Raw genomic sequence first — 13,420 nt, forward strand, 5'->3', positions numbered from 1 at the left:
GATATCATCAAGGTGCACATTCTGACCAATTTTCATGAAGATCTCGTGAAAAATATGGCCTCTAGAGAGGTCACAAGGTTTTTCTATTTTTCGACCTACTGACCTAGTTTTTGATCGCACATGACCCAGTTACGAACCTGACCTAGATATCATCAAGCTGAACATTCTCACCAATTTTCATGAAGATCCATTGAGAAATATGGCCTCTAGAGAGGTCACAAGGTTTTTTCTATTTTTAGACCTACTGACCTAGTTTTTGATTCCACGTGACCCAGTTTCGAATCTGACTTAGATATCATCAAGATGAACATTCTGACCAATATTCATGAAGATCTCATGAAAAATATGGTCTCTAGAGAGGTCACAAGGTTTTTCTATTTTTAGATCTACTGACCTAGTTTTTAACCCCATGTGACCCAGTTTCAAACTTGACCTAGATATCATCAAGGTAAACATTCTGACCAATTTTCATGAAGATCCATTGAAAAATATGGCCTCTAGAGAGGTCACAAGGTTTTCCTATTTTTAAACCTACTGACCTAGTTTTTGACCGCACATGACCCAGTTTCGAACTTGACCTAGATATCATCAAGGTGAACATTCTGACCAATTTTCATGAAGATCCATTGAGAAATATGGCCACTAGAGAGGTAACAAGGTTTTTCTATTTTTAGATCTACTGACCTAGTTTTTAAACCCACGTGACCCAGTTTCGAACTTGACCTAGATATCATCAAAATGAACATTCTGACCAATTTTCATGAAGATGCATTGAGAAATATGGCCTCCAGAGAGGTCACAAGGTTTTTCTATTTTTAGACCTAATGACCTAGTTTTTGACCCTACATGACCCAGTTTCGAACTTGACCTAGATATCATCAAGGTAAACATTCTGACCAATATTCATGAAGATCTCATGAAAAATATGGCCTCTAGAGAGGTCACAAGGTTTTTCTATTTTTAGACCTACTGACCTAGTTTTTGACCCCACGTGACCCAGTTTCGAACTTGACTTAGATATCATCAAGATGAACATTCTGACCAATTTTCATGAAGATCTTGTGAAATATATGGCCTCTAGAGAGGTCACAAGGTTTTTCTATTTTTAGACCTACTGACCTAGTTTTTGATGGCACGTGACCCAGTTTCGAACTTGACCTAGATATCATCAAGATGAACATTCTGACCAACTTTCATAAAGATCCCATGAAAAATGTGACCTCTAGAGTGGTCACAAGCAAAAGTTTACGGACGGACGCACGGACGCACGGACGGACGACGGACGACGGACACCGCGCGATCACAAAAGCTCACCTTGTCACTTTGTGACAGGTGAGCTAAAAATGCCCGAGTTGGGAATCAAACACTGGGCCGCTACGGCAATAAAAAGTTCCCCAATACATCACAGAGGATTCTGTATTTAACAAGATTTTTTTTGTTAGATATAAATATCTATAATTAAGGCAGTTTACCTTGAGTAAAGTGCTTGAAACGCTTCTCAATTTTCAATGTAAAAATTAGTAATAACAACTAATTCTCATGTGTTTCCATAACATATAGTCTGACAGTAACTTGAAGTTTCAAAGTTTTCATAAGAAATATACTATTAATTTCCTGATACCTAAAATTTTCTCTCTTTTTTTTTTGTCGTATGATCTTGAGGCCAGTGCCTTTAAGGTTTGGCCAAAATTGTGACCTCTAGACTTTTAAAAGTAAAACCTTAGCTCCAAAACTTTGAATTTAATTTTTGCCAGTGTGTGCAATTTTTTTCCGTTCCTTTTTCATCAAAGAGTGTTAAAGATTAGCTCTGTGACTACAGTTCACAAACTGTTGTATTTTACAAATATTTCCATGCTCAGACACTATTCGGAGAGTTCTGGTCTATGGTTTACGATGAAGCTAAAATGGTCAATTCTGTTTTGTTATACATAGAACTGCTAGATGATCCCAAGCTCACAGGTAATTCAGAATGGGATTCTGAGACAAACGAACAGCCAGATGCTTCTTTTCAACGCCGAGCCCCGGCATATGACTATGAACTGCTAACTAAATGGTTGTTGGGCTTTTTTTAACAGAATTAGTGAGGTACTTAAACACTTACCCAGTGGAAACTGATACTAAGATGCTCTTCCTTATTATGATCGATATTTTAGAACTATTTGTTGTGGAAACAGACGCACAAAACACTTATTGGTCTCTAATCCAAACTAACCTACAATCAGTTGGTTCTTGAAAATGGTCAGAATCTTTCATCTCTTTGGTGAAGTCTTTAAGACTGGTAAAATTTACTTTTGAGATATATGACAAGAGAAAATTCTCTACAAAAGTAACTAAATTTACACAAGTGAGTAAATAATAACTGATGTAATATTTGAACGATACTTGAACATAATACAACATTTGCTTTGATGTGCAAAAAGGACAATCCGTAAGAAGTCAAGAAAATTTTATAAAAATCAATAAAACTTAATTATATTTGTTACAGGGATCTAGCTGCTTTCATGCATAATGCCTCGTTTAGTAAGTTTTGTCGGCATATTTATATTACATGAACTTAATTCTTCTTTTGCACGGAATCATACTTCTGTACTAACGTTGCCAAAGACGAACACGCTCATCAATCAACGGGCATATTTTGAAGTCTTTATCATAGTTTGGGTGATCTCTTGGAAGAACATTTTCTTTATTTCAACATGAAAAAAATGCTGTAATGTTCAAAAATCTATCCAATGACATAATATCCCTGAAACTTTTCATATTTATAAGGAGACCAGACGACCAGTAAGGGTCATAGCTTGAATGCTTGCTGAATCCGGTCATTATAAAAATCGCAATGAAAGCTGGTCTTGTGCCATTTTTGTTGAGAGTAACTGATTGACCATTTTTGACATTTTCAACAGAAAAGGGTCTAGAATTCTGCTTCACTTAGATTTTTCGACAATAATAAATAAGTTACATCTGTCTGCTCCCAAATTAAACAAGAGGACGATGATAGCCCAACATAACCCACCTGAATTACACTGCCTGCAATGAATAGTTTTGGAAGATGGTTATGCAAGGAAAATATCTGTGAATTTATTTTTAAATAGTCCCAGTGTTTCCTGACAGGAATATTTTAAAAACTTCTAAGTAAATACAAGCCAGTATTGTGTGTTTGGGAAGACGTGGTTGGGGTTAAATCTTGGGGGAATGATGTAAAAGAAGATTTTAAAGTTTTCACAACATACATCTAGAGGAAAGTGACCACACCCCCTGGTGTCTATATTTTTTGACGGAACAGAATAATTTGTACAATCTTACTTAAGATCACCCAAGTAACATTTGTGAAAATCAATTTAAAATCGGGGCCAGGCTAGTTTCTGGCAATGAGATTTTTAAATTTTCCACTGCATACATGTAGGGAAAAAAGACCAAGCCCCCTGGCAGCAATGTTTTTTGACAAATCAGAATAATTTTTACAATCTTCATAAAAGGTCACCAAAGGAACATTTGATTAAAATTATTTTAAAACTGGACCTGCCGTTTCTGACATAAGATTTTTTAAAGTTTCCACTATATACATAAAGGGAAAAGTGACCACGCCTCCTGGTGGCCAAGATGTTTTTCCTTGAATCCAAATACTTCTTACACTCTTAGTAGAGGATCACACAAGGACCAACTGAGAGAAATTATTTCAAAATCAGGCCAATAGTTTCATATAAGATGACTTCTAAAGTTTCCACAATATATATAGGGAAAAGTAACCATGACCCCTGGTGGACATATTTTTAGACAAATTGAAATAATCTTAACAATCTTGGTAGAGGGTTACATTATAAAGCAACCATTTGTATTATTTCAAAATCAGAGCAGCGGTTTAGGAGGAGATGTCCTTTGAAGATTTTTCTATTTTACCTCTGGTGGCCCCTATGTGCAATCAATCAAAATGGTTTGAACAACTTTGGAAGAAAACCACCAAGTTTCATCATCTTCCACACATGGTTTCAGAAATGTCTGAAGAAAAGTGTGGCACGATGCCAGACACCGGACAGCGAGTGATCACAATAGCTCACCTCCAGCACTAAATGCTTGGGTGAACTAAAAAAAAATCTTTGACAGAAGATAAAGAATGTTGCCTTGTAAGAATAAAAATCGAGCCGCACCATGAGAAAACCAACATAGTGCATTTGCGACCAGCATAGATCCAGACCAGCCTGTGCATCTGGGAAGTCTGGTCAGGATCCATGCTGTTCACTTTCAAAGCCTATTGCAATTAGAGAAACTGTTAGCGAACAGCATGGATCCTGACCAGACTGTGCGGATGCCCAGCTTGTCTGGATCCATGCTGGTTGCAAATGCACTATGTTGGTTTTCTCATGGTGCGGCTCAAATAATTATTTTTATTTCAATTATGCAAAACATTTATACTTTCAGTTTTACCAGCAGTTGATGAACTTAACAAACTATCATAGTACCATGTAGTATCAGTTAGAAATTGCAAGCAAACATGTAACTTTAATCTAAAAGTAGAGTTCTTAGAGCCTTTTATAGCAATTCTTTTGATTTCGTGCTTTGTGTCCGATAATACCGTGTCCAATATAATAGCTACATTCTTACAAAGTCTCTTACAATCCCAGAAATAATTTATACAATAAAAAGAACATTTAGCACTGTTACTTTCAATACTACCCTATCTTTTCTTATCTAAAAAGTTGTTAAAATATGCATTAATGAAAACATAACATTAGGGTGTGATATACATTATATTTTAGCTGGAGAGATTGCATGTTAAATTTGAAATTCTAGGTGTGCATTTTTGATTCACAATGTTTTAGAATAAACACGCAGGCCTATTTTGACTGCTCAACCAGAGTTACTAATGACTGTTGTTGAGCAGTTGATGTTCCTTCTAAGTGAAACGAATCTGCCAATGAAATACACTGATACAAATTACAGGTTCCTGTTTTATTTTTTACAAACTTAACGACCAAGAATAATAATGATCTGACTGGGCTTTCTGGCAGTGTCAAGCCAGTCGATGTCAACATTCACACTTTCAATGCTGCAATTGACAAACAGCTTAATAATTATCAGGCCCAAACAACTGACAAACAGCTTAATAATTATCAGGCCCAAACAACTGACAAACAGCTTAATAATTATCAGGCCCAAACAACTGACAAACAGCTTAATAATTATCAGGCCCAAACAACCGACAAACAGCTTAATAATTATCAGCCCAAGAGTCAAGGTCAAAGACCACAATTTTGATCCAGAATAAAGTGGGAGAAAAGTCGATAGAAGCAAGTTCAAGGATGTCTGGTAGTTAATTCTATACACACCAGAAGCACTGCAGACACATGGGGTCACAGACACATGGGGTCAGGACTCCAAACACCTACACTGCCCATGCCAACTGTTTGCCAATATCTTTTAGCAGCTAACAACACACTGAGCACAATTATGACCAAAAATAATGTTTTGTTACATTTTCATACTTAAAGGGTAGTCTGAAGACAGATCAATATCTCCCATAGGGAGATATAATTTCCCCATACCGGATGATACATAACTCCTCATACTTTAAAGCCTTATGTGGTTCTGGGACGATCTGTGTATGAAAAGAACTGGAACCACTGTCTTACCCTTGCATGATCATAACAGGTGACTAACAGGGTCTTAACACTTGGTTTTGCTGTTACTGTGATTCCAACAGGAATACAAATTTTGATTCCATACCTCCTGTTTTTATTTCGATGTAAATGAGATGTGGAACCAAAATTTGTAGTCCCGTTTGGCACCATATAACCTATACTGTGTTGGTGCACCGTAAAACCCAAATCAAAGAAAATTTTTTTTAAAAAAATCATACTTTAGACAAAAACATCCCCAATACCAAAGGAAATAATTTTCCTATACAGAAGAACACATAATTTCCCCATACTAAAGGACACATAATTCCCCAGCATGAAGGATAAATTATTCCCCCTTACTGAAGGACACATAATTCCCCGACATGAAGGATAAATTATTCCCCCGTACAGAGGGACACATAATTCCCCGACATGAAGGATAAATTATTCCCCCATACAGAAGGACACATAATTCCCCGACATGAAGGATAAATTATTCCCCCATACAGAAGGACACATAATTCCCCAACATGAAGGATAAATTATTCCCCCATACTGAAGGACACATAATTCCCCGACATGAAGGATAAATTATTCTCCCATACAGAAGGACACATAATTCCCCGACATGAAGGATAAATTATTCTCCCATACTGAAGGACACATAATTCCCCAACATGAAGGATAAATTATTCTCCCATACTGAAGGACACATAATTCTCCAACATGAAAGGATAAATTATTCCCCCCATACTGAAGGACACATAATTCCCCAACATGAAAGGATAAATTATTCCCCCCATACTGAAGGACACAAAGAATTCATCAATAAAGATCAAACACTGGGCTGATCTGTTCATTCCATCTGATGCTGTATAAGCTATAAACATGTTTTATCCATCAATGTTTTAAGTTAATAAAGTTCTTAATCATTATTTTAAACATTTATCATTACGCTTCCTACATGGTTTCTACAGAAGTCATTACAGCATTCACTGGAATTTACAAAATATTCCAAAATGTATCAGCAAATTTTACATAAAAATAACTATTTTCCAAAACAAAAATAAATAAATAAATAAAGATGAAAAAAGTCTAATTTACATGATCTTTTCACTAAAAATCTTTTAAAAAAGCATTCACAGAATATTAAAAAAATCTCGTTAAAATAGATATGTTACAGAAACAGTTAACCAAAAAAATAACATTAATTTCAAGCAACACTAAAAAAGCTCATCCTCTGCAACAAAAAAGAAAACAGTCTAACAAAATCTAGTGATTTTACCATACCTGTGCATTTAGCAGTTGTAGACACAATATATTAATTATCCACAGACAGAACATCACAAATAAATCCAGTTATTATATATCTGTCTGATGCATTTTTATGAATACATCTTGCTTCAAACGGTCTATGTGCAACTGAATCTTACGATGGTAATTTAACTCCTATCACATGACCCTTCTAGCATTTCATGTGTCTATCTCACTTCTCTCTTCTCTCAGAGTTTATGAAATTAAGGTATTAATTAGTATGTTTACGGGATAACATATACCAAGATACCGTACTTTACAATAATATGAATTCATTGACAAGAAAATATGATATATAACATTACCGCATGTAATATATATAGCAGAACAACAAATAAAATGTACTCTATTAATGACTGTTAATGCATCCAGACATATTAAGGAAATATTTCATTATTTCTGCATGTCCTTGTGATTTAAGAAAAAATAAATAATAAACATTTAACTTTACAATGAATCCATTAAAAGATATAAATAGTAATTCCAACCTTCGTATTGAAAATAGAAACTCCTCAAGAAAACTAATCAGGAGAGAAAGATCACAAAAAATACCAAAATTTATCAGAAAGAGAAAATTATAATGCTTAACAGCAGAATGCTTAGCACATCTGTCAAATATCGTGAGTCTCGTGGATTAAAAACAGAAAAATATTTTTCGCCGACACTCTACTGATGTGTATTTTGCCTATCAGGCTGTCAGTCAGCGAGCGGTTGCTTATAACTGACAGTACTTGTTGATCATATCAATTACGTTAAAACATAAATATTCCCGGCATAATTACTTTCTTGCATAGTTTGGTGCAGTTTCTGATGCTAGGAAAATTACCAGTACTTCGTATGATAATTCCGGAATGAAAGAAAAGCCAGTAAACAATACTGCAATTCTTTTAAGACTGTATGAGAAAAAAAGGCTGTCTCAGAAAAAAAAAAGTTGTTTTTCATAGATAGTATTTCGAGTCGATCAAAATACTTTTTATATCAAAAAAATCAAAAAATCTACTTAACACTAGTATTCTGACAAATTCCACTTAAACTGACAAGAAAATTTTGAACAGGTGTTTCTAATTTCTGCTTCACATTTAAATGTATACTTTTTGCTTCAAAACCTTATTTCTATTTTAAAGATAACTAATAGTATTTAAATTTGATAATAAATCTGTAAAAAATAGAGGTTTAAAATCCATCATATGCAGGCAACATTTGAAGTTTAAATTAAAAATAAGTGAAAATAAGCATTAATTAGTTGTCTAAATCTTCAAAATTTGTTCCAACTGCAATATAAAATAAAGAGATTTTTGCTGGTAAAACAAGAGCTGTCTCCATAGGATGACACATGCCCCCGATGGCACTTTAAATGAATAGTTATGGCCAATGTTCGAGTTTAGGACCTTTGACCTACGGAGCTGGGTCTTGCGCGCGACACGTCGTCTTACTGTGTCACACATTTATGCGTAGTTATTTTAAAATCCATGCATGAATGACAAAGATATGGACCGGACACGCCCATCAATGCACTATCATGAAAAAAGACCTTTAACATCTAAGTGTGACCTTGACCTTTGAGCTACGGACATGGTCTTGCGCATGACATCGTCTTACTGTGGTACACATTCATGCCAAGTTATTTGAAAATCCATCCATCGATGACAAAGATATGGACCGGACACGCCCATCAATGCTCTATCCCTTAATGTCTAAGTGTGACCTTGACCTTGAGATACGGACCTGGTCTTGCGCGCGACAGTCGTCTTACTGTGGTACACATTCATGCCAAGTTATTTGAAAATCCATCCATCGATGACAAAGATATGACCGGACACGCCCATCAATGCACTATCCCTTAATGTCTAAGTGTGACCTTGACCTTTGAGGTACGGACCTGGGTCTTGCGCGCGACACGTCGTCTTACTGTGGTACACATTCATGCCAAGTTATTTGAAAATCCATCCATCGATGACAAAGATATGGACCGGACACGCCCATCAATGCAATAACCTTTAATGTCTAAGTGTGACCTTGACCTTTGAGCTACGGACCTGGGTCTGCGCGCGACACGTCGTCTTACTGTGGTACACATTCATGCCAAGTTATTTGAAAATCCATCCATCGATGACAAAGATATGGACCGGACACGAAAAATGCGGACAGACCGACAGACCGACAGACAGACGGTTCAAAAACTATATGCCTCCCTTCGGGGGCATAAAAATGTTCTTTTTTTCAACAGGAAGAAAGTAATATCAATGTCATTTTACAATGATATTTAATAGCAAATTTACACTAATGTCTTTCAAATAAAAAAAACATTTCTGCACATTCCTTCTAATGCTTAATCAAATAATAATATCCCTGCATAATTTCCTTCTAATGATTTATCAGATAATAATGTCCCTGCATAATTTCCTTCTAATGATTTATCATATAATAATATCCCTGAATAATTTCCTTCTAATGATTTATCAAATAATAATATCCCTGCATAAGTTCCTTCTAATGATTTATCAAGCAATAATATCCCTGCATAATTGCCTTCTAATGATTTATCAAATAATAATATCCACACATTTTTTTTCATGTGATTTATTTATGAAAAATAGCCCTGCACATTCCTTCTAGTAATTTATCAAAAAATAATATCCCTGCACATTCCTTCTAATGATTTATCAAATAACAATATCCCTGCATAAATTCCTTCTAATGATTTATCAAATAACAATATCCCTGCATAAATTCCTTCTTATGATTTATCAAATAATAATATCCGCACATTTCTTTCAAGTGATTTATCTATGAAAAATATCCCTGCACATTCCTTCTAGTGATTTATCAAATAACAATAATATGCCTATACATTCCTTCTAGTGATTTATCAAATAACAAAAATATCCCTGCACATTCCTTCTCGTGATTTATCAAATAACAATAATATCCCTATACATTCCTTCTAGTGATTTATCAAATAACAATAATATCCCTATACATTCCTTCCAGTGACTTATCAAATAACAATAATATCCCTGCACATTCCTTCTAGTGATTTATCAAATAACAATAATATCCCTGTACATTCCTTCTAGTGATTTATCAAATAACAATAATATCTCTGTACATTCCTTCTAATGATTAATCAAATAAAAATAATAATATCCGCACATTTCTTTTCTATGAAAAATATCCCTGCACATTCCTTCTAGTGATTTATCAAATAACAATAATCCCTGTACATTCCTTCTAGTGATTTATCAAATAACAAAAATATCCTGCACATTCCTTCTAGTGATTTATCAAACAATAATTTCCCTGCTAATTCCTTCTAGTGATTTATCAAATAACAATAATATCCCTGTACATTCCTTCTAGTGATTTATCAAATAACAAAAATATCCTGCACATTCCTTCTAGTGATTTATCAAACAATAATTTCCCTGCTAATTCCTTCTAGTGACTTACCAAAAGACAATAATATCCCTGCACATTATAGTGCTACTTCGGCATTTCAAGGACATGCAACAAGTCTGCATAGATGAACAATATTACTGTTTTATATTTTCTTATATTTTTGATCATACAAGTTTTTAATTATCATGTTTTCAATAAAACCTATCCAAAATTATAGCCTTTTTATGTCAATTCACTGTAAAATCCAGCTTATTCATTCATATTTCTTCATCTTTGTTTCCAACTTACACAAATTCCAAATTACTGAGAGAAACTACAAACAGCTACAAATTTAATTAGAAATATACATGCAATATATGTGCTGTAACATCTTTTTGATAGAAGATCTTGAGAAAAAAAAGCAGGTGAAGATTTGTCATTCTATTCTCAACTTAGAGCTGGAAGGAGATTTTCCTTTATTTTTACTACCTTTCAGTTTAAGATATTATTTTCATGATTTTTAATCATCATTTTATTACAAAATTATGAATGACTAAATCCTTCCTCCTCATTTGAATGTTGGAACACAGTCTTTCCACTGTTTTTTTCTACATACAAAATCTCGAGATGCCACATCTATTAAGAGGCCACTTGTATAAAAAGATCCTTTTTCAGTTTCTTTTTTAGTATTGTAAAAGAAGAAGTTATATTGTATAAAGAGAACATTAATTTTGTGTTAAGAGACCACTTTTTGCCCTTCCCTTAGGTGGCCTCTTAATGCAAGTTCTATTGTAATTGCAATTCTAATATGTTTGTCTCTGTTAAAACACGATTTCGCTAGAATGACGTCACGTTAACATGTGGTGACGTCAAAGTTTTTGTTGCGACCAAGAAAGTGCGCTACTATATTTTATCTACTGTTTTCAATTAAAGGCATATTAGAATTGAAATAATTTATAGCAAACTCGTGTTTTAACACTATTTATACAATCGGGCAGTAATACGTCGAACAAATAATTTCTCTCGGGCTGCGCCCTCGTATCATGCATAAATAGTGTTAAAGCACTCTTTTGCTATAAATTACTTCTTAAATGAAATTTCAGCTTATTAAAAAACATTTAACAGTAATGCAAACTGCCTAACCAGACTTTAGTATGAAAAGCACATCTTACCTTTCTCGCACTCTTTTTTTATAATTCTGACAAGAGTCATGTAATTTTCATTTCTGAATCAGCAGAATAATAGATCTAATTAATCCATGAAGTATTCGTTTTAATCATAACACTTTCATACTTCAGAGAAAACAAAAAATTCTGCCAGTTGCTTGGAAGTTTTAACAAACTTGAGAGAGGTAAATGCAAGGATGCTGTAGGAAAAGTTTAGTAAGAATCCATCAAGATGTTCACAAAACGAAAAATGTTGCAATGGGCAATTTAGAAGTACCCACCTATAGAAACAGCTTGTGTGAACACCTTTTTGTGGTCATCTGGCTCAAACTGTGGTCTTCTGACTCAACCCGAGGTCATCCAGGCCAAATGCCAGTCTACAACAAAACATATTGTGATCATGTGACTCTCCAGTGACCTAATCATGACCTTGAATCTGGAAATAGATATACATCCAACTCAACTAAATCTCATTTAATTAATCTTGTTTTCATCCTTTATAACTTTTACAGTTTGTTATTATTAACAAATGTTCCATATTCTCCATCTATTTAAAAGTGTTAAAGGTAGTATATGAAGAATTATTCAAGATCTTTGTGCTACCTTGAACTTTGAGCCAGGGTTCAGAGTCTTAGAGGTGACACGGTCTTCTTTTGCTGAAATACATGTTCAAAAGACCAGACAAAAAAGGATCTAAATCATTGACCACTACATGTGACCTTGCCCTTTAAGCTAGGATCTTAGTCTTGCTACACAACATGTTGCTTGGCAGAAGCAAATGAATATTAAGTCATGAATAAAAAAGTCAGAGTGGACACAAACTGTCACCTCAATTACGTGACCTTGACATTTGAGCCAAGAACTTGCAAGCAATGCAAATCAATGTCTTGTTATGGTATATATTTGTGTCAGTTTATTTTAAATTCTATGCATGGCAAAGTTGCTGACCAGACTAAAATAGGATAGACTGGTGCACAGACTGATGATCACACACAATACCAGTCTATAATCCCAACCTAAATTTCTATGATGAACTTGTCAATCTTTCAATTTGGACAGTACCATTAACTGTTAAATGGGGTGCTTACCAAAAAGATAGTGACTGAATGGCAAACAGTGCAGACCATGACCAGACTGCATGGATGTGCAGACTGATCTTGGTCTGCACTGGTTGCAAAGGCAGAAACAATTGCCACCAGTAGGCTAAAGGTTAGACATGGAGGGGACTAACAACTAAAGTGAATGAATTTGGTAATAAAGCAATACCTTGAGGTTACTTTATGACTACATTATTTCAAGGGCCACTAACAGCCCCAACATAAATAGGACAAAATTCTCCAACAGATTCTATCCTCAAGTTTTCTGTTGAATTACAAACATGAAAATGTTAGGCCTTTTAAGAGGTATTTGAATGAATGAAAGTTTCTCAAACTGTCCTTTTTAATCTTATATGGAAGATTTTGTTTTCTATCTGACTATTTCTGACTTAATCACAGTCAAACATAACAAAATATTAAACAGCCAGCAACGGGAGTGAAATCATCCAGCTGATTAATGCAGGCGGTTGTTTAAAGACAAGCTGAAATCAGAACAAAAAGCCAACTGGGAAGTTAGCTGACTGGCTGCTTATGGCAAGTGGTTGTTTCACCTTTAGCCTGCTGGCAGCAAGTGGTTCTGCCTTTACAACCAGTGCAGACTATGATCAACCTGCACATCTGTGCAGGTCTGTACAGGCTAATCATTGTCTGCACTGTTTGCTATTCAGTCAGTAAATGTTTAGTTAACACCTCTTTGAATAATAAATGGTACTGCCCAAATTGAATGATGGACCAGTCCATTTTAGAAATTTAGCAGGGTAAAGGTTAATACAAATGACCATTAAAACAGGTTCAACTGTATTTGTTTCATTATATAAGAAGTTAGTATAACTACAGTATTGCACACAGGCTC

The 13,420-nt window shown here is 34.7% G+C and overlaps 1 protein-coding gene across 3 annotated transcripts in view; it reads right to left on the bottom strand.

Moving 5' to 3' along the window:
• LOC123527814 (zinc finger protein rotund-like) overlaps nucleotides 1-11,891 on the bottom strand; it is a 199,858-nt gene extending 187,967 nt beyond the window's left edge. For 2 of the 3 annotated variants that reach the window (XM_053523734.1, XM_053523731.1), the window contains exon 1: nucleotides 6,903-7,074. The gene's annotated coding sequence lies outside the window, so the exon portion shown is untranslated. Of the gene's footprint in view, nucleotides 1-6,902; nucleotides 7,075-11,751 lie in introns of those variants that run through there. The other variant, XM_053523732.1, reaches the window with a different exon arrangement.
• Nucleotides 11,892-13,420: the final 1,529 nt, after the last annotated feature.

The sequence above is a fragment of the Mercenaria mercenaria genome, chromosome 14 (assembly GCF_021730395.1).
Source record: "Mercenaria mercenaria strain notata chromosome 14, MADL_Memer_1, whole genome shotgun sequence".
Lineage (NCBI taxonomy): Eukaryota > Metazoa > Mollusca > Bivalvia > Venerida > Veneridae > Mercenaria > Mercenaria mercenaria.